Here is a 27,010-nt window from a genome sequence, read left to right on the forward strand (position 1 = left end):
GAAATATATTCCAAGCCACAAAGTCAGGAATTTATTATGGGGGTATTAACATTTTTTTATGTGTCCATTAATACATCCATTGGTACCCTTTGTCTCATCACAACTAGTCTGACACTACCAAACAGAATTTCATGACACTATGTGGCCAGGATACAATATGCAAATATGCATATATTTAGGAATATCTGATCCCCAAATTGATCCCCAGACAATGAGTAACACAAGCCTTGGAAGAATTTCTGAATCTGCAAACCATATCTTCGTACACATATAAACATGTTCCTAATTTGGCAAATCTAGATAGCGGGGGCATCATTAGTGTCTTACAGACACACTTTATTTCTTAATAAAATAAATAATCACTACTAACAAATGAGGTGGGGGCTCCTGTGATAAACAGGTCTTTTAGTTTGGGGGTAAAATTTTGAAATGACTTTTGAGAAACAATACATAAGCCAGTTTGAAAGAACTTTATAAAACTTATTTTCAGTTCTTCGTTACAATCTAGAATAGAAAGTTGTCCCTTTAATCAGTATAAGTTACCTTACCGGTGCACCTGGTCCATGCTCCCAGTTTTTAGCGGAGTCCGAGTTGCTCATTTACTTTTATTACTTTGTATGTATGATTTTGGTTACTTCATGTTCTTTGTTGTGTATGTCTGTTTTCCATGTCTGGTCTTAGTCCCTGGATTGCATTCTTTTGATTACCGCTATAACCTTGGTTCCCTTGATTACTCTCTTACAGCAATCTCTTGGTTTCCATTTTTTTAGCTTTTACAAATATCTTATTTTTTGAAGCTTCCAGATTAATTTGATTTTAATCAAACATTGCCAGAAACATCTTTTTATGCCAAGGTCACTAAAATGAAAGGGAAATCAAAGGAAAGTTGCTTTTCTAGAAACACCCGCCGAGTTGCTCATAAAAAGTAAAGTCCGGGGTAGACAAACGAGGAAAGGGAAACTATGACCCGTTGAATAAATCAGTTTTCATGGTACTGATGGATACACCATAATGATCCACGAGTTCAAGATGACGACAATAAAACTTCTGTAGTGATGACTTCAATCTTCTAGCAATATAACCCTGTTCCAGAAGCCTATTTGTTAGAGTTCTGGCGCGATACAAAAAGTCTGCGTAGTTTCGGCAAGCTTTGGCATAACGTATGAGTTGTGATATGAACACTCCATACACAGGTGCCGAAGGGATGTTGCCACAGATGAAAGGAAATTTGACAGTTCTGAATTAAAAGGCATCACGTTTGTCGTAAAGTTTGGTTAATAGTTTTCCTTTAACATCAATTTCTAAGTGTAGGTCAATATATGAGGCTGATTTCACAGTATCTGTAGTATCCTTTATCTCAAGTTCTTTTGGGTAGATGCGATGTATCAAATCCCCGAAATTAGGATTGTTTAAAGATAATACGTCATCTATATAGCGGAAACTGAGATTGAAGGATCCAGCCAAACGATATTCTTTTTTTTCTGATCAGATCAGCTATTAAGTCAGCCTCATAAGAGTGAAGGAATAGGTCAGCAAGTAAAGGAGCACAATTTGTTCCCATTGGAATGCCGACCGTTTGTTGAAAAACACGTCCACCACACTGGACAAATATGTTGTCGATTAAAAATTCCAGCATTTTGTAAACATCTTCCTATGTATATTTGGAATTATTTCTTACAAAGTATGAGGAATCTCTACCAAGAACTATATATTTGTATCTAGGTGTACCTTTTTTTTGAAAAAAAAACAACGATGTATAATGTTTTTAAGTATGGGGAATAGAGGTATACAGTGTTGAAAAATCATAGGTTTTAGTGTTATTATATTCAGATGATAGTCTTGAACTGATTGTCTCCAAAAGATCTTTCGAATTTTTCAGGATCCACATTGAATTAATACCACTATGGGAGTAACAAGAGTTGTGGTAAGACTGCAGACCCTTTTTGACAGTTGTGAGTATAAAAATTAAAAGTTGGTGGTTAATTTTGCAGATCCAGCTATGAAACGTTGTTTGTATGGATTCTTGTGGAGTTTAGGAATCCAGTACATAGACGGTAAATCACAATCATCGTCCTTGGTAGAGAGACCAAAAGAGGATAGCACAGATGTCTGGTTTTCCACACTCTCTTTTTTGGAAAGAGTGGTAGCAGTATAGGTCTTATCACTGCTATTATTTTCTACGTCTACCTCTGATAATAAACACTGGATGTAGAACGTTTTGCAGACAAAAACAATGTTGTTTTGGGCATTATATCTACGTTTGTCCCTCCATATGTACGTCCTGTTCTTTGATAAGTTTTTTGGCTAAGGTTCATTTCTCAGGTACAAGACATTGTACGGCAATGATACTTGGTCAGTAGATAGATTTTTTTGGGTAAAAGATTCTATTAATTATGTCACTTTAACCTACATTTTGCACTTATATGACCTGGTTAATTTTTTGGTTTAGGTCCATTTCTCGGGTACTAGACTTAGTATGGCAATGGTCTGTAGATAGATAATCCATTTCGTTTCTTAGTAGAATAGTATTCACTATGAATTACGTCATGCTTCACCCAAACTTAAAATTTACCTGTGATAAATATGCATTCATATAATAAGTTCAGCCTTAATACCTATTGATATATGGGAAGAATATCCAATAATTAGTTGGGTAGGCACTTCGTTCAACAAACACAAGTTTAAAATTATTTTTCTATGATGAATTGTTCAAAAGTTACATAGTTTTTTTGTCAATTTTCTGCAATATTTTGGTGTGTATAATGCTCATTTATGTATTGTGTGCAGGGCAATTATGAAGGTCTAAACATGTGAAAACAAGTTTTTTTTTTCTTGCAGTACAATTTTGTAAGACAAAAAAAATAATATGTTGCACTTGATCGGTCAATTCATTTACCTTGATGTGGTATTCCATATGAAAATGTGAAACTTCTATGCAGACTAAAAACACACCGCTCGCCAAATATGAGTAGATGTGTAATTTGGTGAGTTCTCATTAGCTTAAAATTGGCAAGTCAACCAGCCAACAGGTTATTTAGTAAAACATCCTTTAACATCATACATTAAAAATATATTATATATTCCCTACATTAAAAGAAGTCAACCTTGAATATGTCAGTTGAATTTTGGCATGATATGCACAATTTTATTGACATGTAAAGCATTGTTTATGATCTACCATTTTAATTTCTGGAAAATGGGATGTGCCAAAACCTACGCGGCTGTCCCGATCTCGTATTAGTACTCAAACGAAATTATATCGGTAATTTATGATATGTTACCTTGCAAATTAGTTGTAAAAATTTAATGAACAAGAAGCAAATGATGAACATTTTCCTCTTTCATAATGATCAATCTGTTGAATATAATATTATTTTTTAAATATGAGTTCAGAAATGAAGTACTTATTTTGTTACTGTAAACTACACGAAAAACTTCAATGGGAGGGAATATTCGAAAATGGAGAAGTTTTTGATAAATTTAAAAACAAATGAAAAGATAGTTGAAAAAAGAAAAAAAGGCAGTTGATAGTCAAATCCAAGAGAAAAAAGATGATAGTACAGACAAAAAAAATGGCTAGTTGAATTTCTATTTGGCTAACAATATCAATATTCCACTAGCCAGAATGGCAAGCTTGGAAAACAATGGTTTCCCACACTGATGATCAGTAGCTACATAAATTGGATGATTTTAATTTTGAAGCATGATAAAATTGACACAGGATGTATATGGCTTATAAAACAAAATAGAAAGTAAGGAAATCAGGTATTTCCAGTTTTGGTGGTTACTCAAATGTAATAATTTTTCATTTAAAAACATACTTTTAAGAAAGAAAATTGTAAGAAACAATAAAAATAAGTATCAGAATAATCATTTTCAGCTGTAAAAGCATTTGATAAAAAAGAAATTAGTTCCTTTTTGGTTTTTAGTTGTTTCATATTAATTTCTAACCATGCTTTATAGGAAGGAAATATTGTACAACCTTTGTTTGAAACATGTTATTAAGTCATTTGAACATGATTTAAAGTAAATATCACTAAAAAGTTAATACTTAAAGATGTATTTGATGATTACATAAAATTTCTTTCAGTAACATTTCACTTCCAGTTTGTTTGTTTACATTACGCAATGTCTTTTCACGTACCAAAATCTTTAATTTCGTGCCAATTCGCTTGTATTGAAGTATAATACGCACCCCATGTTCTAGACATTGATGTTTCAGATTGGTAGCTTTTCTCATCATTTGGCATCTATCTGTACGTTGTCCAGTTAACATCCTAATCTTCTCCTCCGAAACTGCTTGACCAATTAGGACTACATTTTGGTGGAATGGTCCGTGGGTGGTTCGATACTGAAATTTTTGTCTGGCATCCTGCCCGCCAACCAAGATGGCCGCTATTACTTTAGATAGAAAAAGGGTGGTATATTTTTAAATCTTCTTGTCTTCAGGTTGTTCTCTACCAAAAATGGCCGTCACAGCAGAACTTAGTTTAATATAGGACCTTATGGGAAATTCACTAAAAATTTAGTAGAAAACTAATGAGTCAATTGCAACCAAACTTTTGTGGAATGGTCCTTATATGTCATCCTTGTGATTTAAAACAAAAGTGTAAGATAATGCACCTTAAGCTGGAGGGTTCCAGTGGTTTTGTAATAAGCATATGTCAACCCAATTTAAAATCCTAAATACACCCTTGATTTTTACAGTTATTGAAAGGTAATAGTTCATTCTAAAGAGGAGAGAAATGGACACTATTGGGGAAATTAAAAAAAAACCTGTTGTTATGGGTTTATTGTTAATCATACAATTGTATGTTGATTGAGAATATAAGCCCTGTTTCTTAAAGCAATGGATGTTTCTTTACCAGTATCTCTATTTATTTTCTATGCATATGTTAAATATTTTTATATTTGAAAATAATATATCTGGCAATTTCTTTGAAAATTGTCTAAAACTTCCAGGCATTTTACAAAATGGCTTGAATTTTTCAGGCATTTTACAAAATGGCTTGAATTTTTCAGTCATTTGATAAAATACCTATTACAATCAGACATTTTGTAAATTGCCTAAAAATGTTCAATGCCTAATTTTGAAGAGTGCCTGTAACGTATACTTGAATTGGTAATGCTGATTATTTTTAGAAATTACAATTCACTGGATAATGATGAGGATGATTGTGTTCAGCCAACAAAATATGATTTGTTAGATATAGAACTCAGTGGTGAGGATTAATCTAAAGAATTTCATTATTATGCAAGATCTGAATCTGATTTCAGTATTCCTTTCTTCAGACAGGAAATATATTTTCACACTTTGCTAATGCAGCGTTCATTTCAGACCTTGCCCTAGTGCCAGTGGCACATTTTTTTTTACGTATGGGCCACTAAAAGTGTGTAAAAGGGCTCTGAGGGTGCACAGATTTTTGTAGGTCTTTCTCTAAATTTCCTTATTTTTGTCGATGCTGTGTCATTGTTTGGATGTGTTTTCATTATATAATGCACCCATGATCTTGACCGTTCTTAGATAAATGAGAGAAATGAAGGTTAAACAAATTACTTAAGGAAAATACAGCTGGTGTTTCAGGGGACACAGTTGAATATCCAACCCTGTTAAACGACATGAAACAAATCATGGACATGCTGAGTGACAAAAATCGAAAGGAAACAGCCAGTGAACCTGGAGAATTTTGTCTTTTGGAAAACTGAAAACTACAGATATGTAAATTATTGAACAACAACGTTAACTGCAATTCTTTTTTATTCATTTGAAGTGCATGCCTTATACGAAAGAAGATACCATTTGGCCTGTCATGAAAAATAACAAGGTACTAAAGCTATGTATAGAACATGTAAAGCCCCTTGTTAATTTATGAATTGAAGTCTTTAATTTGTTTGTTTATTTGTTTGTTTTTTAGATGAAACACCAGCTGGAAAATACATGCCAAAAGAAACTGATAATTCAGCAAACCATGTGCAGCTGTAAGTTTTCAGGTCTTTTGGGAGCCTTTGATTACCCATAGGGAAGTCAGTTTTAAAGTTTGGGTATGTGGAAAACGAGTCCTTACTTTCCCGATATGTGACAATTATTTCTGGATTTATTTCAGCAGAAATTAAGTTTTATTCTTTAGAAAAGGTGATTGTTTGTTTGGTTTTTGCGTTTTTATTCATCACGATCATATCGGCGCTGGTAATTAGATCTTTCTTCCAGTGACGTCAAACACGATCGTGATGTGAAAACAATAATTTTCGATTCGAAAACTGTAAATTAAGAAAATCCGGATGTGAAAATTCGTAGTTTTGAACAAACGGATAGTTTCATTGATCATTATATATTTGTTTGCAAATAATTATTAAATGTATTGAGGGGAGAGGTGGCACCTGAGTCTGAGAAAAGTGACTAAAGAGTAAAAAGCCTTAAAAATGTAAAGTTTGGCACTTTTGACAGGAAGTGTATCAGCAACGGACATTCTCTATAATTAAACAATTGTGTTGACACTTGATCAGATTTAATTGACCAAGACCAATATAAGACTGAAGCCAATTAAAGGTTATTGGACCAGGCCACCGTGACAGACAATATCCTAATGGGAGGTGTCAACCAAATGTACATATATTATTCAGCCAATCAAAACTCTCATCATCTGGTCAAAGGTAAACACAATTATGGCCATGTGCACGTGGCTGTATACCAGCTTCACAGCCCTGTGATACATTCAGAAACAGACTTACCTAATAACAGAATAAATTAAATCCAATTAACAATGATTATCCCATCAGGAAGTGTCTAAACACTTCAAAATGAATAAATTGATACAAGAAAATGGATGACATTCATTTACACTTCTGCCATGTGATTTTTTGGCGGGAAAATAGGTTAACAAATAGAATGGGGATTCCCAAAATCTAATGAAGGAAATACTATTCAGATATCAAGATAATTAAACAGGGACACAATTAATGGTTCATGGTACAAAATATAATTTGCTAGAAATGTTATCACTTGAAAGAAAGAATAAAGTTTGCTAAAAATATTTTAAAAAAATAAAATTATATTGTAAGATAAATTAGACCATAAAGGACATCTATAGTTGAACATGTTTTAAAATCAGGGACTATATGAGAATAGTAATATAAATTGATAGAAATAAAATACCTGTTTCTGGAGTAGTACTTTATTATTTAATGCATATGAAATTGACAAACTAGAGTTAAAAACCTGCTTTATACATGCGTCAAGAGTGAAATTTGGGCACATGTACATGTATGTCATGAATGGAGAGGCTATTTTGATGAATTGACAAAGATAATTTATCAGTGGACTTAAGACTGTCATATTTTTTTAAAGTATAATTTTTGGCACCCTTTGGCTCAAATTTCTGAAAATTGTCAACAAAAAGTGGCAGCTGGTGATTTTTCTGGCGACAGAATTTTGGAAGCCAGAGCAGCCCCTGAGTTCCCATACAAGTTTATAACATAATTATGCAAGCAATATTTTTTCAAGACAATACTAATTGTTGGAATGGTGGGAAATTAAAAAAAATGGATCTCCATAGTTTTAGGTTCACATCTTCAAAAGAGGTAGAGCCCCCTCTAATGAAGAATCAAAAATTGTTATTGCCTTGTTATCGAAGTGTATTCATTTACAAGAATCAGACAGTAAAAATACATCACATTCTCAGCTTCTTAGAAATGATTACATTTTTTACCAAATCATATGACACACATATGTCTTTGAAATGTTATTTTCAATGTGGGTAAGTTCATTTTAAGTCTGGGTAAATCATTTTTTAGAGGTCACTTACCCGCGGTACGTCAAATTGACCAAAACAATCCTAGAACACTGTTGGAGCTGTAAACCAATTAATTAAAAAAGGCCTTGTTAAGACCACTGTACCAAAATAAAAAACTTTAAAGGTTATTGTTCATCTTCAAGCTCTATGCATTCTATAACAAAATAATAATAAAAAAATAATAAAAAGTAAAGTTATAGGTCATGAACTGACAAACAGATGGAGGCAATGACAATATCTTGGAACTTTTATTCGAAAGTGAAGTGATAGAAATATTCAAGATAGCTGTTCCTACCTTAACTTATCACTCCTAACCCAACAAATATATATATTTTTTTTCAATTAAGGAAAATATAGACATTTAATTTCACTCTTTAATAAATAAATTCAACCTTTTGCTCTTAATTTTAGTGCATCTTCTTTTACGTTATTAGCTGACTTGGCCTAAAGAGACATCTGAGCTATTGCCATAACTTTGGGTCTGTCATTTGTCGTCATCATAAACTTTTTCAAACGTCTTCTCTTTGAAACTAATTGACCAATTGTAACGATTTCATTTTCCCGCCAAAACATTTTGTGATTTTTACATTTGCTTGGATTTTAATGATATTTGGTTTAGTGAGGAAACCTGGCATCCTGAGTTGAATGGTAATTACAAAAATATTGTATAACCTTGATTTATTATAATTTTTTTTTTTTTTTTTTTTATTTTTTTTTTTTTTTTTTTTTTGCAAATGTAGAATATGCCCCCAGACCTGGTTGGATAACCAGACATAGGGGAAACCCCTGCCCAATTTTTTTATAGGGTTTCCAAAACTGCTTTTAAAAGGCATTTTCAGCATTTAACATTTCATAAGATACTCCTTAACTAAACTAAGCCTAGTATCTAATCCCTAAAGTTTATCAAATAAGCACTTGCAATTGGTTTTCCAGGTGAGCGATTCAGGCTCTCATGAAACTGTTGTTTTTTTTTAATATGACTATTGACATAAAAATGTACATGGTTTCTTGAAGGTGAATATCATATTGTAAGTTTTGATGTATAAAAAGATGAAATAGGAGGAAAATTGAGCAAACATTTAAAAGAACAAATAATAAGTTTTGTTGGGTTTTGACAACCAATTTGACTTAGATGCTACAAATGGTATGCAAGTTTAGGTTTAAGTTAAATAGTTTTACTTTTTTTTTCTTTAGAAAACCAAAACCCAAAAACAACGTCAAGCAAAAACAAGGCCTGTACAAGTGAACGAAAAAAGGAAGATTTTGAAGTAGCTGTTGATGGTATGTTAAGCCCGAGTGATCGTTTTTACTTTATCTACCTAAATTAATTGAAATGAAAGAAAAGTAATACTGAAACATTTATATGCAACTGTATCTTCTTATTATTTTATGACAAATGCATTTGTATTTAAGATTGTACAGTTATTGACTAGATTCAGTTTGGTTCAGTTTTTTGTTATACCTTCTCGGTTGCTCCTCTGTGCCTCAGTGACGACACCTGTAACTCATGTGAGTCAAAACTGTTGACCCTCAACAGTATACAGATGTTGATTTATTTGTAAATAGTTCAAACGTTGACTGTTATTTATTATACATTTATATAGTGAATAAATTATCAAGGTGTGACAATGAATAATATCAAGTATTAAGTAGAAATTTATAACACTGTCATATATAGTTGTATGTCTACTTTTGTAACATTATGCTTAAGACGTTTTAAAGGACTCTGTAATTCTCTATTCTAAAGACAAACAAACTTATAATGTGCACTTTTATAAAAAAGCAGAATATCTTCTGAACTAATTCTTTCTATTGCTCGCATAGTTTGGTGATAATGCTGATGACGATCATGATTATCACCCAGAAAAGGAAGATGAAGAATCTGAAGAGTATGATGAATCAGGGAAGGATGAAGATATTGTAAAAATGAAGACCATTCCAACAAGAAGGAAAAAAACGGAAAGGAAAAAGTGGACAGAAGAAGAGAAAAACATATTAAAAGTTGAATTTAATAAATTTATAAAATCAAATATGATACCCAGAACCAATGATGCATTCAGGGTAAAACAGAAGCATTCCATCTTATCTGACCGAAGTATACACCAAATTAAGGGCAAAGTACAACATTTAATCAGAAGCAAATGAATTTCATCAAATTTCTATGGTGGTGGTATGTTTTGGTTCTTCTAGTTGACATTTGTAGACAAATGGTTTTATTTACTATTTATTCAATTAAACAAGTTATTTTTTGCAAAATTAATTTCCTTGATACAGAAGCTACGGCCGATGGACGATGGAAAATTTCAGTGCATATAAAGTTTTCCACACATTTTTATGTAACGCTTTTGTCAATTGATTTTATCTTTTGTATGACTCTCTTACTATGAGTCTTTGAGTTTTAAAAGGAAAAGGTTCAGTCTTCTACACTTATTAGTAGTTAAGAGAAGACCTGTTTAATGGCATAAAGTTATTCGATCCTTTAATTTATTAACCCCTCAATAGGACTTGTGTAAAATCAATGCTGTAATTATTATACAATGATGCATTTAATCTTTAATAATGTATACATAATATTATTATTAAATTTGATAGTTTTTCAATAGTTTATCAATTATTCATTGTTGCTTTAGACAGTGTATTTGTTTTAATAAATATGTAAATGTAATTGATTAAACAAAGCATTGGTTTTAACTTCAATGGAGATAACTGACATCAGTGAATCAAAGCAAGACTATTAATGTGCTAATTTCATAGAATTAAAAATGACCCCTCACCGAGTCATACCAAACAGTGATCTAATTTAAGGATAATAATTGCTAAATGCAAGTGGAAATTCAATTTTGCTTGTAGAAACTATTTCCACTTGTTAAAATTTGCGAGTGGAATTTTCTATGTCATAAAGGTTAAGTCCAGAAATAACCCAAACAACTTAAATTTGACAGTGTAAATTTTCTGAACTTGCTAAATTTAGCTAGTGGAAAAAATTTTGAAACTAGATCCCTGCCAAATAGTTCGAAATAGGTAGTCGGGCTCAGCATATATGTCTATTAAAAGGAGGGCTTGTTCCATTGATCAAATGTTCTCTTCCCGAAAGGCATGAAATATCTGTCAATGGAGGTTAAACTAAAACCAGTCGTACATGACATTGGCTAAATAATTTGAGTAGTAGTTCACCAAGGAATTGGGCCAACTTTCCTAGTATTTTTTTTATAGAAAAGAATGAGTTAATGCTACAATTGGTGTATTTAAGTCCATCAAAAGTTGATTATATATTTGACTGAGTGGGGAACCCCAGGTCATATTCGAATACAATTTTGTCAACTGCCACAAAATGAGGGGACATAGAAAAATCGTGTCCTTCCGTCCGTCTGTTCGTCACAACCTTGTGGACTCCAAAGACCGCTCTCAACGGATTTCGTTCAAAATGTGTAGGATTGTTAGTCGATCATATTCCTAGGCCATCTTGATTCGACAAATTTTATGGGCATTACTACAGGCTTTTGCACTTAACTCTTTGAGGACAGCAGGAGACGCATTGCTACGCGTAGCAATCTTGTATTACACACATTTTTCAAAATATGAACTGTTCATTAAAACAGGAAAACAATACAAATACTGATACTGAGAAATGAAAAAAATAAAATTCAAACCAAAGACAATAAAAAAAATATGCCGAAAAAATAGCGTGGAACAAGACTTCTTCTACTTGGTCGAGTGGTACTAAGGGAAGAGCTGATGCACGTCGGATGTGTTGATGGACAGCTAGGTTGTTCTTGTATGCAGTAGTAAGTCCAAGTTTCTGTACCCTTCCTTTAGTGTAGTGACCTTTGATGTTTGAAAACACTGTCTCAGCTGTGTTCTTTGCTCCTGATTCATAGAAAATGACATCTGGGTTGAGTGGTGTGTTGTTGTCGATTGTTAGTTGTCTGACAATGGTGAACATTCTTCGGTAGGTTTCTTCGTTCTTGTTTGGAAGGAAAGAAAAGATGAGTGGGTACATCTCTCCCTCAATGAGAGCGTGAATAGTGTAGATCTGTTTGAACTGTACTGGATTTGCGTAAAAAGTTCCGTTGGTAAAGATTGTAGTTGCTTTGCTAAGGTAGTTCAGGTTTTCTGTGGTACCAAAAATGAGAATCTTGTCGTTGTCGCCATCATCAGAGAGTAAGAAGTCATGACCTGGAAGAGAAAATAAAAAAATAAATATTTGATGTTTTAAATAGAAATGATTTTATGATTTTAGTATATTGTGTAAGTTGATTCATTTGGTAGGTACAGTTATAAAAATTTAAAAATAAACGAAAATGACCTCATATTACATATATATTCTTTTTCATTGATCTCCATGAATAAATGTTGATTCGATGTACCAGCAGTAGTTTCTCTCCATTTATTTTGCAGGTCTATGTCTTGTCTGTTCTTTGGTTGTTGTGGGACATCTTTGTTTCTGTCTCTGTACAAGGTGGATTTACAGCCAGTAAAAGTTGGTATCTTTTCCACCATTTTCTGTGTGGGAAGACTCCTATTATTTTGGTTCATTAAATTGCATACACCTTTAGAAATACCATAGAAATTCTGGGTTTTGTAAAAATCATTCTATTTGGCTATTTTAGCCATGTTTATGTTATTATAATAGAACTGTAAGTGCTCCAGGGCCTTAAAAGTTCATGGTAAATGTTTCCTGCGCCAGACACAATTGATAAAAATATATTCTAAGACTTGATCGTTAATGTTAATGTTTGTGTCTCTGGAACTAGATGCCCAGCGCTTTTACATGACACATAGGCGTCTATGAAATAACTTGTAGCACTTCAGCTATAAAGCCTGTCGACTGAGAAATGAAGCTAGCTTAGAGGAACACGTATTTAAGGATATGATTTATTTCAATGATTGTGGCTTAATTTTGAATGATTTAACGGACAGTTTTGACCTGGAGGTCGATAAATTGATTTTTGTCACCTTTCATCCTTGAATAATTTCTGCTTTGTTTGATTTTCATAAATTAAGACACAACACAAAATATGAATTTATAAAGGCCATCTATAACAAAAAATGACGAAAACTAAGCATCAAAAGGACATCAGCAAAACACAACTATATACAGCGATTTACAAAAAGTCTAGAATAACCTGAACTGTAAAAATACTGAAAGTACATATCTAATCCATGAATAATATCTGAGCTGAAAATCAAAGGTGAGGGTTATATATATAAGAAAATTCCCAACGATATTAAAACTGGCAAATTTTTGGTCGTTCCCTCCGCGAGACTCGAACTCGTACCGCTGTGATATCTATGCCAAAACGCCCGCACTAAGTCCAGTGCCCTAGACCACTCGGCCAGCTAGGCTATATAAAAATATAGCTGTCGCTAGCCGGGTCATTCCTCCTCGTAGGATTAATCTAGGGCTGTCAGAACACGATGTATGGTAGTCCAGCGAAAGCTATATTTTTATATAGCCTAGCTGGCCGAGTAGTCTAGGGCGCTGGACTTTCTAAGTGTTCCATGGAAACCGATATCAAACTTCAATATTACGAAAACTGGTGCACTGATACGATGCATCATGTATTTTGGTGTGTGTTTGGGTTTTGAATGTCCTTCGTAATCAGAAATGTGAAATTAAAATTAAAACAAAGTGCTCAATATTAACCGTTTATAACAATAGGCTTGTGTAACGTCTGAATTCGACCTCAGTACTATCCATTTATTCCATATTTTTGCAATTTGACGATTATTTAAGGCGTAAAAATTCAAACGATCGATATAAATTGATTCAGTATATGAGTACTTTGACTATAAATAGGCAAAGCACAGTCAATTTGACGATTATTTTAGGCGAAAAAATTCAAACGGTCGATATACATTGATTCAGTACATGAGTACTATTACTACAAATAAGCAAAACACAAAGTCAATTCAATTTCAAACAATTTATCACTGCCTAAGTTCCATAAAAGAATACAATATTAAACTTGTTCTACAAGATCTTGGACTGTCATCCGTAGATTTCGGTATCCCTCGTTGCTTGCATGCAATCTTGAATAGGTTGAAGAGCCGGTCGTATGTCCGTTCGCCCTTTCAAGGAAGAAGGGAGAATACAAGTGTACACCACGTCGTCAACTCTAGCATGTTTAACTCGGTAAACTGGTTTGGTGAAGTGTATATAAGGTTGTGTCTGCAGAAATAAATTTGGCGAGGTTCCGTTTTGGTAGAAAATGTAAGTATTTCGTATGTGTTGCTCACGTCATTTGCAAGTATCTGTGTTCACTTGTATTTCTTGATCTGACATATAGGATTTGTAGAATTATGTACTCGTGGTCGGGGTTGATGTCAATGTCCTCTGTTGAACGAAGTTTGGTTTAAAGTTCTTCTTCGTATTTAGTACGTTTTGGCATGACTTGCTTGGTGTATCTCTCTTTTATTGAATTGATAACTGCCTCGGCCTCTATGTTTGGTCTGTCCAGATCAATTACCAAGACGATGAGTGTGTACTTACAATATTCGTGCGTTCATTCAATGTACTTATTTTAGTTACTGATATATAGTCATGTGTGTGTTAGTATTTTGCTTTGTGATAGATAATTTGGTCGTGAACTTCAATTTGTATCTGCAACAACAACAGTGAAAGCTAAGCAGGTATTGTAGCTCCTCGATCCGCTTAGGGATATATTGTAAATCCCGTTATATTGATAAATAAAAATATTTCCAAGATGTTATCATTCAATTTGACTGTAATTTTGTTAGGCTGATATGCATATTTCGAGGAGTAACCACTCATTAGCAGCATTAAGCTCGGGACAATTTGAAGGTAGAAAAAAACAAGTTATTGTAAGAAAAGCACTCAAACCAAACAATATTCGAAAAAGGATGCCAAAATCCAGCACTAAGGACATCGACCCGTGAAATACGAAGAAAGAAGCCTCATGTTGTTGCAGATAAAATTTAAACAATTAACTTACGACAAAAATAAAATAAATTATTGAAGAGAAGTACTCAAACCAAAAAGTATTTGAAAAAGGATGCCACAGATACAAATACACAACCAAAACAAAGCCAAGAAATTCCTCATACCCGAGACTGGCTGCAGTGGGCCCCTTAACAACAAGGCATCTATAGGAGTTAAGAAAAGTAGACGCCCGTTTATACTATCAATCACAAAAACAAACAGTTAAAAAAACCTAACAAGTCAAACATGGAATAGATGTAATTGGCGCAAATGGTCTGGGATACTTGACATGGCCGGAAACAATTTATTAAAATTTTTGTTGTCTTCTACAGTACTTGAATGGGGGAAACTCCAATTCTATGGCAAATAGTAATAAGGGAATAGAGAATGGGGAGGGATTGCGTATGGGGATTGGGATTTTGAATGGGTAAGATAGAGAAAGTAGCTTTTAAGTAGCACTCCAGCTAAGGATCACGCAAAATGTGATTCATGGGTAAAAAACCTACATATTTTTATTTTTGATATTTGTTTGAAATGTCGTAGTAAACAGTAGTTAACATGTGGTTTTTAATATAACCCGTGCTCTTAGGAGATAAAAATTATATAGAATGCACTGTAGATTTCAAAATTAAGGGAGATGACTCTGTAAATGGTGCTCAAATACAATAGAATCTACTGGATTTTCAATGTGGATTATCTCCTAAGAGCAAGCAGATTTGAATGAATAATTACACATTTCATAGTATAGACCCATAAAACAACTTAATTACAAAAATAAAAATATGTAGCCTTTTTTGGGGTGTATCGCATTTTTCAGATTTTGCATGATTCTTACAAAGACTTTTACTTAAAGTATTTATTGATATGACAACTGTAATAGATTTAATCGAAAATAACATGCTACCCAATTCAAAAATATGAAAATAAAATATTCAATGGCGATTCTATGGGGGATGGAAATATTTCCATGGGAAATGGGGATTGGGAGAATAGGGAACGGGGAAAAGCGATGGTAAATGGTAAGTGGGACGTTTATACCATTCAAGTACTGTACTATACTACCATATTGAACACACGTGATAACATTTAAGGATTGGAATACCCCTTCCAGGAACAAGGTGAATTGTGTATGTTTGGGACCAATATTGACACCTTATAAATACTCGACACATGCACGGAATGTTGGCTGGCGAATCATATTTGATACATACAAAATTACTGCACTGAATGTTCACATTTGATACTTTTAAAAGCTATTTGTCCAACTGAAATTCTTGATGATATACACATGCGCACGTATTGTAGTTGTAGTGTTATAATAGCAAACAAAGTTTCAATTGAATCCATCAAGAATTGTAGGAGGAGTTTGAATGTTGTAAGTAAGAATAAACAGACAACCGGACAAATAGACAGTTGCCACATCGAAAATACCTGAGATTATGAATATGTTCACATGGTAGTCAATCAGTATAATACACGGCTTCAAGGGAATCCAGCTCATATTGTAACAGGAGTTGCAGAAAAGGTAATAAGGACAAACAGACGGACAGGCAGACCAACTTTAGCCCTGATCTAAATTTCCGGGGGAAATACACTTGCTTACATAGTACTCTAACAGCATATGAAGTGCAACTAAATTCATTCAGTAATGAAGGGGACTTTGTAGACAATGTATGTTTGGACAGACGGGCAGGAAAATTGCTAACTATATACTCTAAACTTTGTGTGTTAAGATAATCATAATACATGATGGCAAGCAGTTTTAATTGTATATAAACGTAAGTTAACGGTTGTTTGAAAATATTAGTAATTTATGTCGTTTGTGTACTAACTTGAATAATGAAGAGAAGGAAAATTACTATTGAATGAGGGTTGGCAATTTTACTTGAAAGCTCATACTTGAATGGCGTCATCAATAACGGATAAAATTGCCATTTATTCTTAAGCGGTGCATAAAAAGCGGAACGTTCTTCAACGCATATTAACCAGTTTGTAATTTATAGTAAAACATGATTACTCAGTGTGGAAGCTTGATTTTCGGGTAAAAATCAACTCATTCGAGTTTCTTTACACTGTTGTCTTAATCCTACATGGAGCATGAAAAAAAATAGCATTTGAAAGACAATCTCGCAATAATTTTCAGATTGACAATGCAGAAATCATGGTCATAAGAGGTATCAGGAGGGACAGGAATAAGTGATTCCTGGTTCCCTCACTCTTCACACTCCTTGAACTCCCATCGCCCGCCCCTCCGCATAAAAAGTCCTGTTCCGGAATCCTAACACCCAGTTCTCGCCCTCACCCTGGCTTCCCCGTCGACCTACCAGAGATGAAACTGTTCAGAATGTAACCCCTTCTACTTGGTTCCAGTATACACCCATAAAATGGTAGTTCATTCCCAAGTTTTGACCAGGTCTAGTGTATACGTTCATGTACCCTGTGTACATGTCCCTTACAAAATTTGTCGTGATTTTGTCACTTCTGGATCACGGCATATACATTGATTTGTAATTTGATATTTAATATCTTCCATAACATTATTGCCAGGAAATGCAACAATATACACGAAGATCATGTATCTTAGTAGTTTCAAATGTTGCATTAAGTTCGTTTTCCTTCTACATGATCTCCTTTTCTGTTGCTGCCTCTTTTTCTGCTCTTTGACTTCAGGTCAATTTCTCGGGTGCTAGACGTTGTGTAGTAAATACTTCATATGTGGATTGGTCTTTGGTAGTACAACAGGTTCATTAGTAATTATGGTGGCTTGCTCCCACTATCAAATATGCAACCCCACTAGTATATTACTTACAATATACTAGTGGGGCTGCATATCAGATAATGGGGGAACTTAAGCCCCTGTGTTAATCATTAAAGCACAATTATCTACACTTTGACCTACATTTTTCGCTTTAGTGACCTGTTAGAGAGTAATCAAGGGAAAGAAGATTCTAGCGGAAATCAAAAGAATGTAATCCAGGGACAACGACCAGACATGAAAAACAGACATACACAACAAATAACTTAAAATAACCAAAATAGTATATACAAAGTAACAAAAGTAAATCATCAACTCGGACTCTATCAAAAACTGCAGCATAGACCAGGTGCACCGGTAGGGTAAGCGTCCTCTGTTTTTCAATGGCTTGGTTAACGTGTTGCCTATTAATTATTAAATATTGTGAGATATTGACCCACAGCCATACATACAAATATATATACTGTATATCATAATGGTACATTGACCCACAGAGATTTGACCCACAATGTTATCTAAAGAAATTTGACCAGAAATGACAAACCAATCTATATTTAAGATATGTACAAAAAACTATATCCGAAAATGCCTTACCAACTCAGTTGATGTTACAGTGTTACAGTGGATGACCCACCCACAAACCATGCTAAACACCTATATATATACAATATTGTACAATCCTTTAGACATATATTTTTGTTTGTTTGTGCTGCATCGTCATGACTGGACGATTCCCATTAAGTTTGCTGGTTGGTTGGCAGATTCATTTAGACTTACATATATAGGGCGTATGTGGTCTCCCTTGTACTTATGTTTACCATTTCGACTCCAACGCTACGTATCACCATAGACCTGCATATTTGCATATATTTCCATGTGTTGGATAAAAGTCCGATGTGCATCTTATAACCGATTTTCTATCCTTTAACCTATTTCCTCAAGTATAGACCACATTTTTTATTTATAAAACACGATTACTGAATGCACAAAACATGGATTTAGAGATCTAACAAAATGCATAAATGAATTCCAATGCATTCACATTTACAAGTTCTAACACATTGATTATTTAGGTCCAATAGCCCGAAAACAAATACTATTCCTAGCTTCAAGCTTGGCCTGGTGCATTGACAAGACGATACAATACATTTAAGCTTTATTCATTTAGCATGTTAAGAGGAAATCAGCCTATGTTATTTCTCGAAAATAAATTAATAAAAAACGCAACACTGCAACAAATATGGTTTATTTCTAGAAATAAGGGTGCAAATGGGTTATATCCTTTTTGTGAATTGTGACTATATTGTTTCCTTCTACTCCTTGTCATTACCATGAGCGTTTGACAATATAACCTTTGATACTAAGTAGAAGTTAACATGTTTTACACTCTACAGGTCATAACAAGTTGTATCTCTCTAATGAAATATGACGTCCTCTTTTTGTTTTCGTACAAATCAACAACGAAGCATTCATATACGGCTATAATATTCTAATTAAGTTTGGATTAAATGTGATCATACAGATGCAACACTGTGGTCACTGTGTTTAATGATAAGGAGTATGTTCAATTAATATCAAAATCGGCCATTAATTTAATTAAGTCAAGTTAACGCCTGTATTTGTACCCAACTGACACAAGATTTCTGTCACTCAATTGTACTAGCGTCTAAGTATTCATATTCTGTGAAGAAACAAATTATGTATAGGTAAATCGCGTCATGTTCCCCAATATCTCAGTTTTGTAATGATATGGTAGGGTTTTAGAGTAAAAAGAAAAATATGTACCCATACCCTACCGAAATATATTGCTTAAATTGACATTTTTTCCAATGAAAATGACGTTTTTGCAATTTTTGATTAATTCTGACTATAAAAATCGTTACAAGTCATTAAAACTTCACAGTATCATTATGATAGTAACGAACGGAAAATTCCAATAAGCCATTTTTCTTACCATAAATACTCTAGGGGTTTTGACATGGTAAATGATGTCAATTCAACGATTTTATGGTGGGGTAGGAGTACATATTTATCCTTTTCTACAAATCCTAAGTGTTACCAGAATTAATTTGGTACCATTGACAAGCTAAGAAAATTGGCTGCCTGATATGATCTAAATATGTCAGTTTTCTTCGTTTTGTAGAAAGTAAAGTTAGAAGACTATAAAAGACAAAAAAAGGGATTTTTGACTCAATGAGGTATGAAAGTGACCAAAAAAATACAACAAAAGCTTCCGTTAATTTTTTGCGACAAAATGAATCATTAATTGGAGGTATAAGGGTACCTGAAAGTCATATTTTAGTTGACGTGTTGGGGGATGCAAGGGGGTTATTTCAGCCCACGCACTTCTTTTTACAAATATATTTGACAGTTGTATTGGAATGATGATCACCATGTTGTTCATGTATTTAATGATTTGTCTTCGTTAATTTAATTTGACGTTACAAAATATCCCTTTACTAACTCCGATAATGCCTCGCCAGATAAATGAAATGGACACCGTCAAATCATTGATACAGTTTCTCCTAATTATTCTGGTACAAACTATGCCAAAAATATTGAACTGCACATCAAGGTCGTACAAATTGTATTTATTTCCTTCTGCGAACATCTTCCGATGGTGCTTTGTTTTTAACTAAAATTTGCAAATCATACAATTTATACTTCACATGGTTTTCGACTGGTTTAATGCTTCCTCATGTTCCATAAGGTTGAAAAAAAACTACGATAAAATTCGTAACGGCTTGTACAGCGAAATCTGTTTATACCAACCTCTGAAAATTCCAAATACATGTTTAATCCAAATATAATGTATTTTAAAACTTAGTAAACTGAACACCTATGTAAACTGAACAAATTTCAAATTAAAAAAAAGTGTTCGGTTTAGACAGGTTTCACTGTATTGTACTTTAGAATATGATGATCGATGACGATTAGAATTGTTGATAAAGATAATTTATTCGGTTAAAAGCTCATCAGAGCCTTTACTGTCTGTTATTATATGTACCGAATCTAAATAAAGTTTTCGTATGTATTGATGTTAACTAACCAACGTTAAACAAAATATAATTCTTTAGCATGTAATTGTTAGTTTATTAGAGACAAATTGTCTTCCATTTCTATTTATTAAGCTTTAGAATGTGCTTGTCAAATTAATACCCTAACCATGTATGTTAGTTTTTTTTTACAATTTGTTTTTCATTATGAGGCTGCTACTAAATGCATATATGCAACTAATGACTTCAAACATCGTAACTGTCAGAACATAGTTTGGTTTTAAAAATTAGGCAGTTGGTAATCATGCTATCGATAATCCAACATGTTTTCAGAGGAAAGGATCGAGTATGATTAAGGAGAGGTGTGTTAAATTATTACAAATTGGATACTTTACTGATCATTGCAGGGAGAGAAATAAGAAATTGTCTTGTAGTCTATGGAATTTCAGCATAGGACTATGCAATAACTCACCATCTGGTTTCAATCACTCCAAATACACATGCTCGACACGGAGAGAACATGATTCAAGTTTTAATTTCTGAATAATATATTTTTAACCAAGATAGATTTTCTCAAAGTGGCGCCTAAAATCAGCTTACGGATCAAGATTCTTAGTCAAAACATGACTAAATTTTAAGTTTCACATTATATTTCAAGACCAAAATATTCATACTATTTGGCTCCCCTTTTATTCTTCAGGTCAAACTTTTCGTCTTATCGTGTTTACAATTTCAAATTTTAATCTTTACTTGTTTACAATTTCAACAAATAGATTACTGAGTGAAAATCTTATTAAGCGATTGCTAGATACAAAACTGCAGTTAAAATTAGTACAAAAAAGATCGACAGGCGTTTTGACAGGCTTTTGCACCTGATTTATACAAAGACCTTTACTTAGAAAAAATGAATAAGCCATTAAGGATATGCCAGTGTCTCATTAACTTTGATTCAATCAGTCCTTATTCAATGATATTAACGTTTTATCGATTTCATTGCATAAAGCGATTAAAGATTAATAGGAGTTTTAAAAATTATATATCCTGCACTTGCCACACTCCTTCATGCGGAGGGTAATCATTAAACATTCAATATTTTATTTTTTAGAAGACTTGAGATATTTTTATACACATTAGATAATTAGACAGTACTTGATTATCATTCATTATCACAAGGTTTTTTTTATAAATGTATTTAAAAAAAAGGTACAAATACATTGAACATGTACGTCCCCGGTTATTCCATTTACTTAATGTTGATTAAACTAAGAGTGATAACTCTACACTAACTACCGTATTTGCGCAGAGAAGTATATTGAAAATTACAACTTTGTCAGGCTAATCGATAAAGCTAACATTTTAAGATACTTACAGAGATCACCAAAAGGTTTTCAATAAGTGCACACACAAACATCTTAGAGTAAGCTTCAATGATGTTATCTTTATTTGAAAAGACCATTATTTGATCTCTCTATCACTGGATTTGCTCAGATATTTTTCAATAGAATGTTGAAAAATAAGGATTTTGACAGTTATCTGCCCTAAAATGTATTTTCAGTACATTTCAGTTGAAATTATAACTAAATTAATCAAAGTTGTCTCTTTTCCTTGATTTTGATGATGCAAATAGTAAAATTAAACTTTCAAAATGATAGTTTTTTTATACAATGTTTCACCCACACCCTAATTCATACAGAGACTGACACTTAAAACACTTAAATTCTAAAACATATATCTACACTTATAGGTGGTTCTACAAGTCATTAAAAGATGCATTGCCTCGGGATTTCTGTTATTATTCGACCATCTTTTGAATGATTTTAATTTGACAATATTCAGGTACTGAAGGTTTGTATTTTGTGTGCCTTTTTGTTGCAATAAATAAAGAAAAACGATTAAAGTCTTTTTTTATTTTTGGCACGACAAACATCTGAAGTTCAGTAATAGCAATTAATCATTTAGAATTGACACGTTACACACATGTTCCATACACACAAAGTCACACATACTCACTAAGAGAGAGAGAGAGAGAGAAAATCATTGCCAACAACGTTGTATTCACGCAAAAATGTGAATATGTTTGGCTTTGAGAGAGTAATAAGTTTAATAAATTGAAATTGCATAATTGTCAAAAATTCTAGTATAGCGACATATTCGTATGTTTCCTGTCGCTAAAACGGAATTTAGTGTTTACTGACGCAAAACGTGTCGTTTCGCTTCCTTGTGCGCTAGAGCAATGGACAATTTTTATGAAGGCAGCATGTGTAATGGGTTATGTTCGTAAAACCGAAGCAGTGTTGTCACTTTCTATAACTTGGAGTAAAAATATAGATTTTTTTTTTAAGTTTTCCATTTTAATAAACTTCTCCTTAACGGAGTAAATCGATATGTATTTCATCGTCTCAGCTTTTTAACGGTATAAGGAAAGTTGTTGTCACATTAACGATTTTTAACTAAAAGAAATCATTTCACCATAAACATCGCTTAAATTAACCTTTGTCAATCTCAAAACCTTTAAAGTATTTATGCTTCATAGGAAATGGCAAAAGTATCTGTTCAATAGAATCACACTTGATTTTAGGGTTGATTATGACTTGTGGCAATGTTCAATAAAAACTCAACTTTCAGATTGTCAATTCAAAGTCGCAGAAAATCGACCCAAAAACCGAACGCAAACACTTAAATACGGTATCATTCATTAGTAAATGCAAATGTGCACATCATTAAATCAAGATAAATTTAAAGTTAAAGAAAAACAAATAAATAATTTAAAAAATGTAATAATATAAGTCGATTATTATAATACTTGATATACGCGTGAATTATTATGATCGTCTAAAACAGATTAATTAGATGTAGTTAAAAATCTATTGGCAAACAATTCACACATTCAGAGCGACGATGTAATATCAGTAAAACAGACTTGCCCCGCAGCATTTTGCGCGCCTGTCCCAAGTCAGGAATTTCTTACATCTGTGTGTCTTGTTTAGTTTTCACTTTGAGTTTATTTTAATGCTACCTGAGAATATAGGGGTAACTCTTTCTCTATACCTGTGTACAATGATGTTTTTGGGGCCAGCTGCAGCCTCCTCTTTCGTCGTACATTGAAGACACAACGGGTGGCATTGGGCTTACTTTTGCATCCAGATAAGATCGTTATCTCTTTGTCATATTCACAGTACCTATTCTCGTTATACTTGCTTTGTTCATGACCGACACTATGAGTCTGACTTTTAATGAACTGTCTTACATGTACAAACATCTCCGAACAAGACAAAAATGCCACCGTAGTATTTTGATTGCTAGCAAACTGCTTTCTCTACATTGCCGCGAGTATGGTGAGAAGCAATAAACCCCTCTTTTTAAGTATTTGGTTTGGTTCTCTTTTGGGTATCGAAACCAGTTTTTCCGACACTTGAGTTTTATTAAACAAAGCTTTTAAATCAAATTGATTTATTTGAAAATAAGTCAAAATTGTGTCTTTATCATAACAACTGCTGCCTTTTTTATCAGCTCTATATCCTTGATTTTTTTCCAGCAAGTTATATAGTTATATAAATTCAGGGAATTTAATTAGTTTTCCCATGATTTCTTGATTTGATAACAAATAAAACATCTAAGAACTTCCCTAGATTGTCCACTGGACAATTGTAGAATTAAGAAATAAATCCCTACAACTCAGTTTTATCATTGTTTGACCACGGACTGGGCATTTATGTCGCATTGTTTTGATCCTGAGCAATAGCGATGGGTTAAATAACGACATACATGGATATTCAGTAATTTATTCCGATTCTTATATGACTAGTTTCTTCGTATTTTTTAATAGACGCAGTCTATGTGTTACACGAAATGTTGTTTTCCATCGCTGTGGTCTGAAGAGCTTAAAAACGCGTCATATTAGCAGAAATTTATAACATTCTATCAATGTTCGATTAAAATACCTATGAGATAATAGATATATATTTTAAATCTCCTTCATAATTATTTAAAATAAGATATTTCATCAAGTATGTTCATTCATTCAAAGGGTAACCAAATTTATTTCTCGAATCTCACTACATTAATCGCGCTATTAAATAAGGTTCATTTTGATTTTGTTTTGGTAAGACGCTGTGAGACCAACATTTCAAATATCTATATGTATAAATACATCATATTCTGGTAAAACGACTCTTTAGTGATAATATACGCTTGTATAGGAAGATGGTTATCTTATCCCATATTTAGGGAATTGTGTATCGTATTTTGTACATCAGGTATTGCACATTTAGAATAGCGTATTGTACATCTGATGTTTAGAGACCTGAGGTATATATCCTGCGTATTTCATGGCTCTAGATTTGAACTACATTACGTTTAATTTTCGGTCCAATTTTGGATTATTTATATTATACTGAAAAATTAGATTCAGTTTGTTTATTACATGTACTTGTTTGTGTGTATCTGTGTTCTATGGCCAATACAAATTATCTAAAGATATCGTAATAATACATTTCTGACTTCCTACCACGCGTATATTGATTTGTTACACAATGGACTATTTCAGTGATTACCAATTATTACAGCCCCGTGCAGGTCCGGGTGTTAAAAGAATAGGCCTGCAGCAGCGCTAAGCTTGTCGTATAAGGCGACTAAATAGTGCTCAGAAACCTAGCCGGGGGCTAGGCGCTCTGCCCATAGAGCAACTGGGATGTGTGCCCCAGGTGGTGGAATGGGGTACCCCTGGCGTGTTACATGCTGGGGTTGTCAGGCTATAATACGGAAAACCTGACCGCAAACCATAGTGGTGCACCGTGTTGGGAAAGATGCCACGTTCCTCGCACGTTAAAGAACCCTGCTGTGGTATTCGATAGGAGTAGGAACCTTTGCGCTTCGCCACAGGAGGCTAAATTGCCCGACCTTACCCATCCCCTCTTTTTCCAGTGGCAATCAAAATTTGTCGACCCTCTTATCCTTTTTTTTTCATTTCATGTTCATTTTATCATTCCATTTCATGTTCATTGTCTGAATATAGCTGAAATATTGCTGCTCGGACGTTAAACCCTAACAAACAAACAAACAAACCAATTATTACATATCAATTAGGTGTTGTCATTGAATGCGATAATAATCTATGCATTCTTCATATGGTCTAAGTATATGTATAACACTGGCGTTTTTATCATTAAACTCACTCAATATCTTTTTACAGGGTATTGATAAACAAGATTGTGATTAAAACTTCAAATTATAACATTTAAAAATTTTAATTATGGACTATGACTACAAACGCACTCACGCAGCAAAACGATAATCACGTAAAAATAAAAATTTTCAAAACCAAGAATGATCGTGGTTGACTTTTATTCATCTACTGTAATGACGGCTGAATAAATGCATTACTGCATCAACTATTTTTTCTAAAATTACGTTTTTAGAATTATAGAAATTGAATCTTATGCTTCACAGGCAGAAATTGTTAGAAATTTAGTGAATTTTTTTTAGATCATAAAAAAATCAATAAATGTACAAAACCAAGAGCATTTTTAGAAATTACTTAAAAATTGATTCTCGCTATAAAATAAAAAGAGACTATACTAACGGGATTTGGCCAGTCTATCTGAACATGATATGGCTGCATCTAAATAACTATTTAACTGAAACAAATGCATATAAAGCGCCGTTTTTTGGTCAATGATTAAAGTTTTCGAAAGGAATTAAGTTAAACTTAATATCAAAACGAAAAAGTTTCCATCATTTCTATTGCAAACGTGAAAAAAAAACGATGAAATCGAAAGTTTTTATATTACTAAACAGGAAAGTAAGATTTTTTTTAAGTAATTTTACAGATATAGACTAACCTGGTCTAAAAATAGTCTTTGATATCTCAAAAGTCAAAAGTTGAATTGATCTTTTTTGAAATGATGTTTGCTATTGTTTATATAAATTGTGGACTGTAGAGTATTCGACGATGTTAACTACGTTAAAGAAATATCAGAACAAAAAAAAGTGCACTAGTATACAAAATTACACAGCTCTTTAGAAATCAAATTAAAATTTGCAAAAAGGACATACATTTGCATAAGGCTCGAATGCACAAAAATCAAAGATCTGGTGTGTTTCGTGGTTTTCATTATAATACAGGGAGGAATGTTTATTCAAACATTTTAATCCCAGATAACATATTCCTTTTCATTAAAGATTCTTAATAAAGAAGTTCTTTTCAGATATAGATTCTCAAACCAAAAAAGGCCTACAGGATTGTCTCTTTTTGGTAGTCGTTCCTTTTGAAAACATATAAATAAAAAAATCGATTATTCTACTTTGCACACAACACTTCCTCATGTCAAGCTATACATTTCTGTGTGATCTTATTGAGTAATGTTTCAATACAAATAGAAAATTAAAGGATGTGCTTGTCTAGTTTTAGGTAGAGAAAAAAGACTAATTTTGTGGATCAAAAACAAAACAGTGAATACTTTGAATCCAATGGTGCTTAACTTTTGAACTTTTGCCAATAATCTGCCCGGTTTGCAGGACATGCGTT

Source organism: Perna viridis, chromosome 3 (assembly GCF_037379345.1).
Source record: "Perna viridis isolate PV_CMFRI_1.1 ecotype Kerala chromosome 3, ASM3737934v1, whole genome shotgun sequence".
NCBI lineage: Eukaryota > Metazoa > Mollusca > Bivalvia > Mytilida > Mytilidae > Perna > Perna viridis.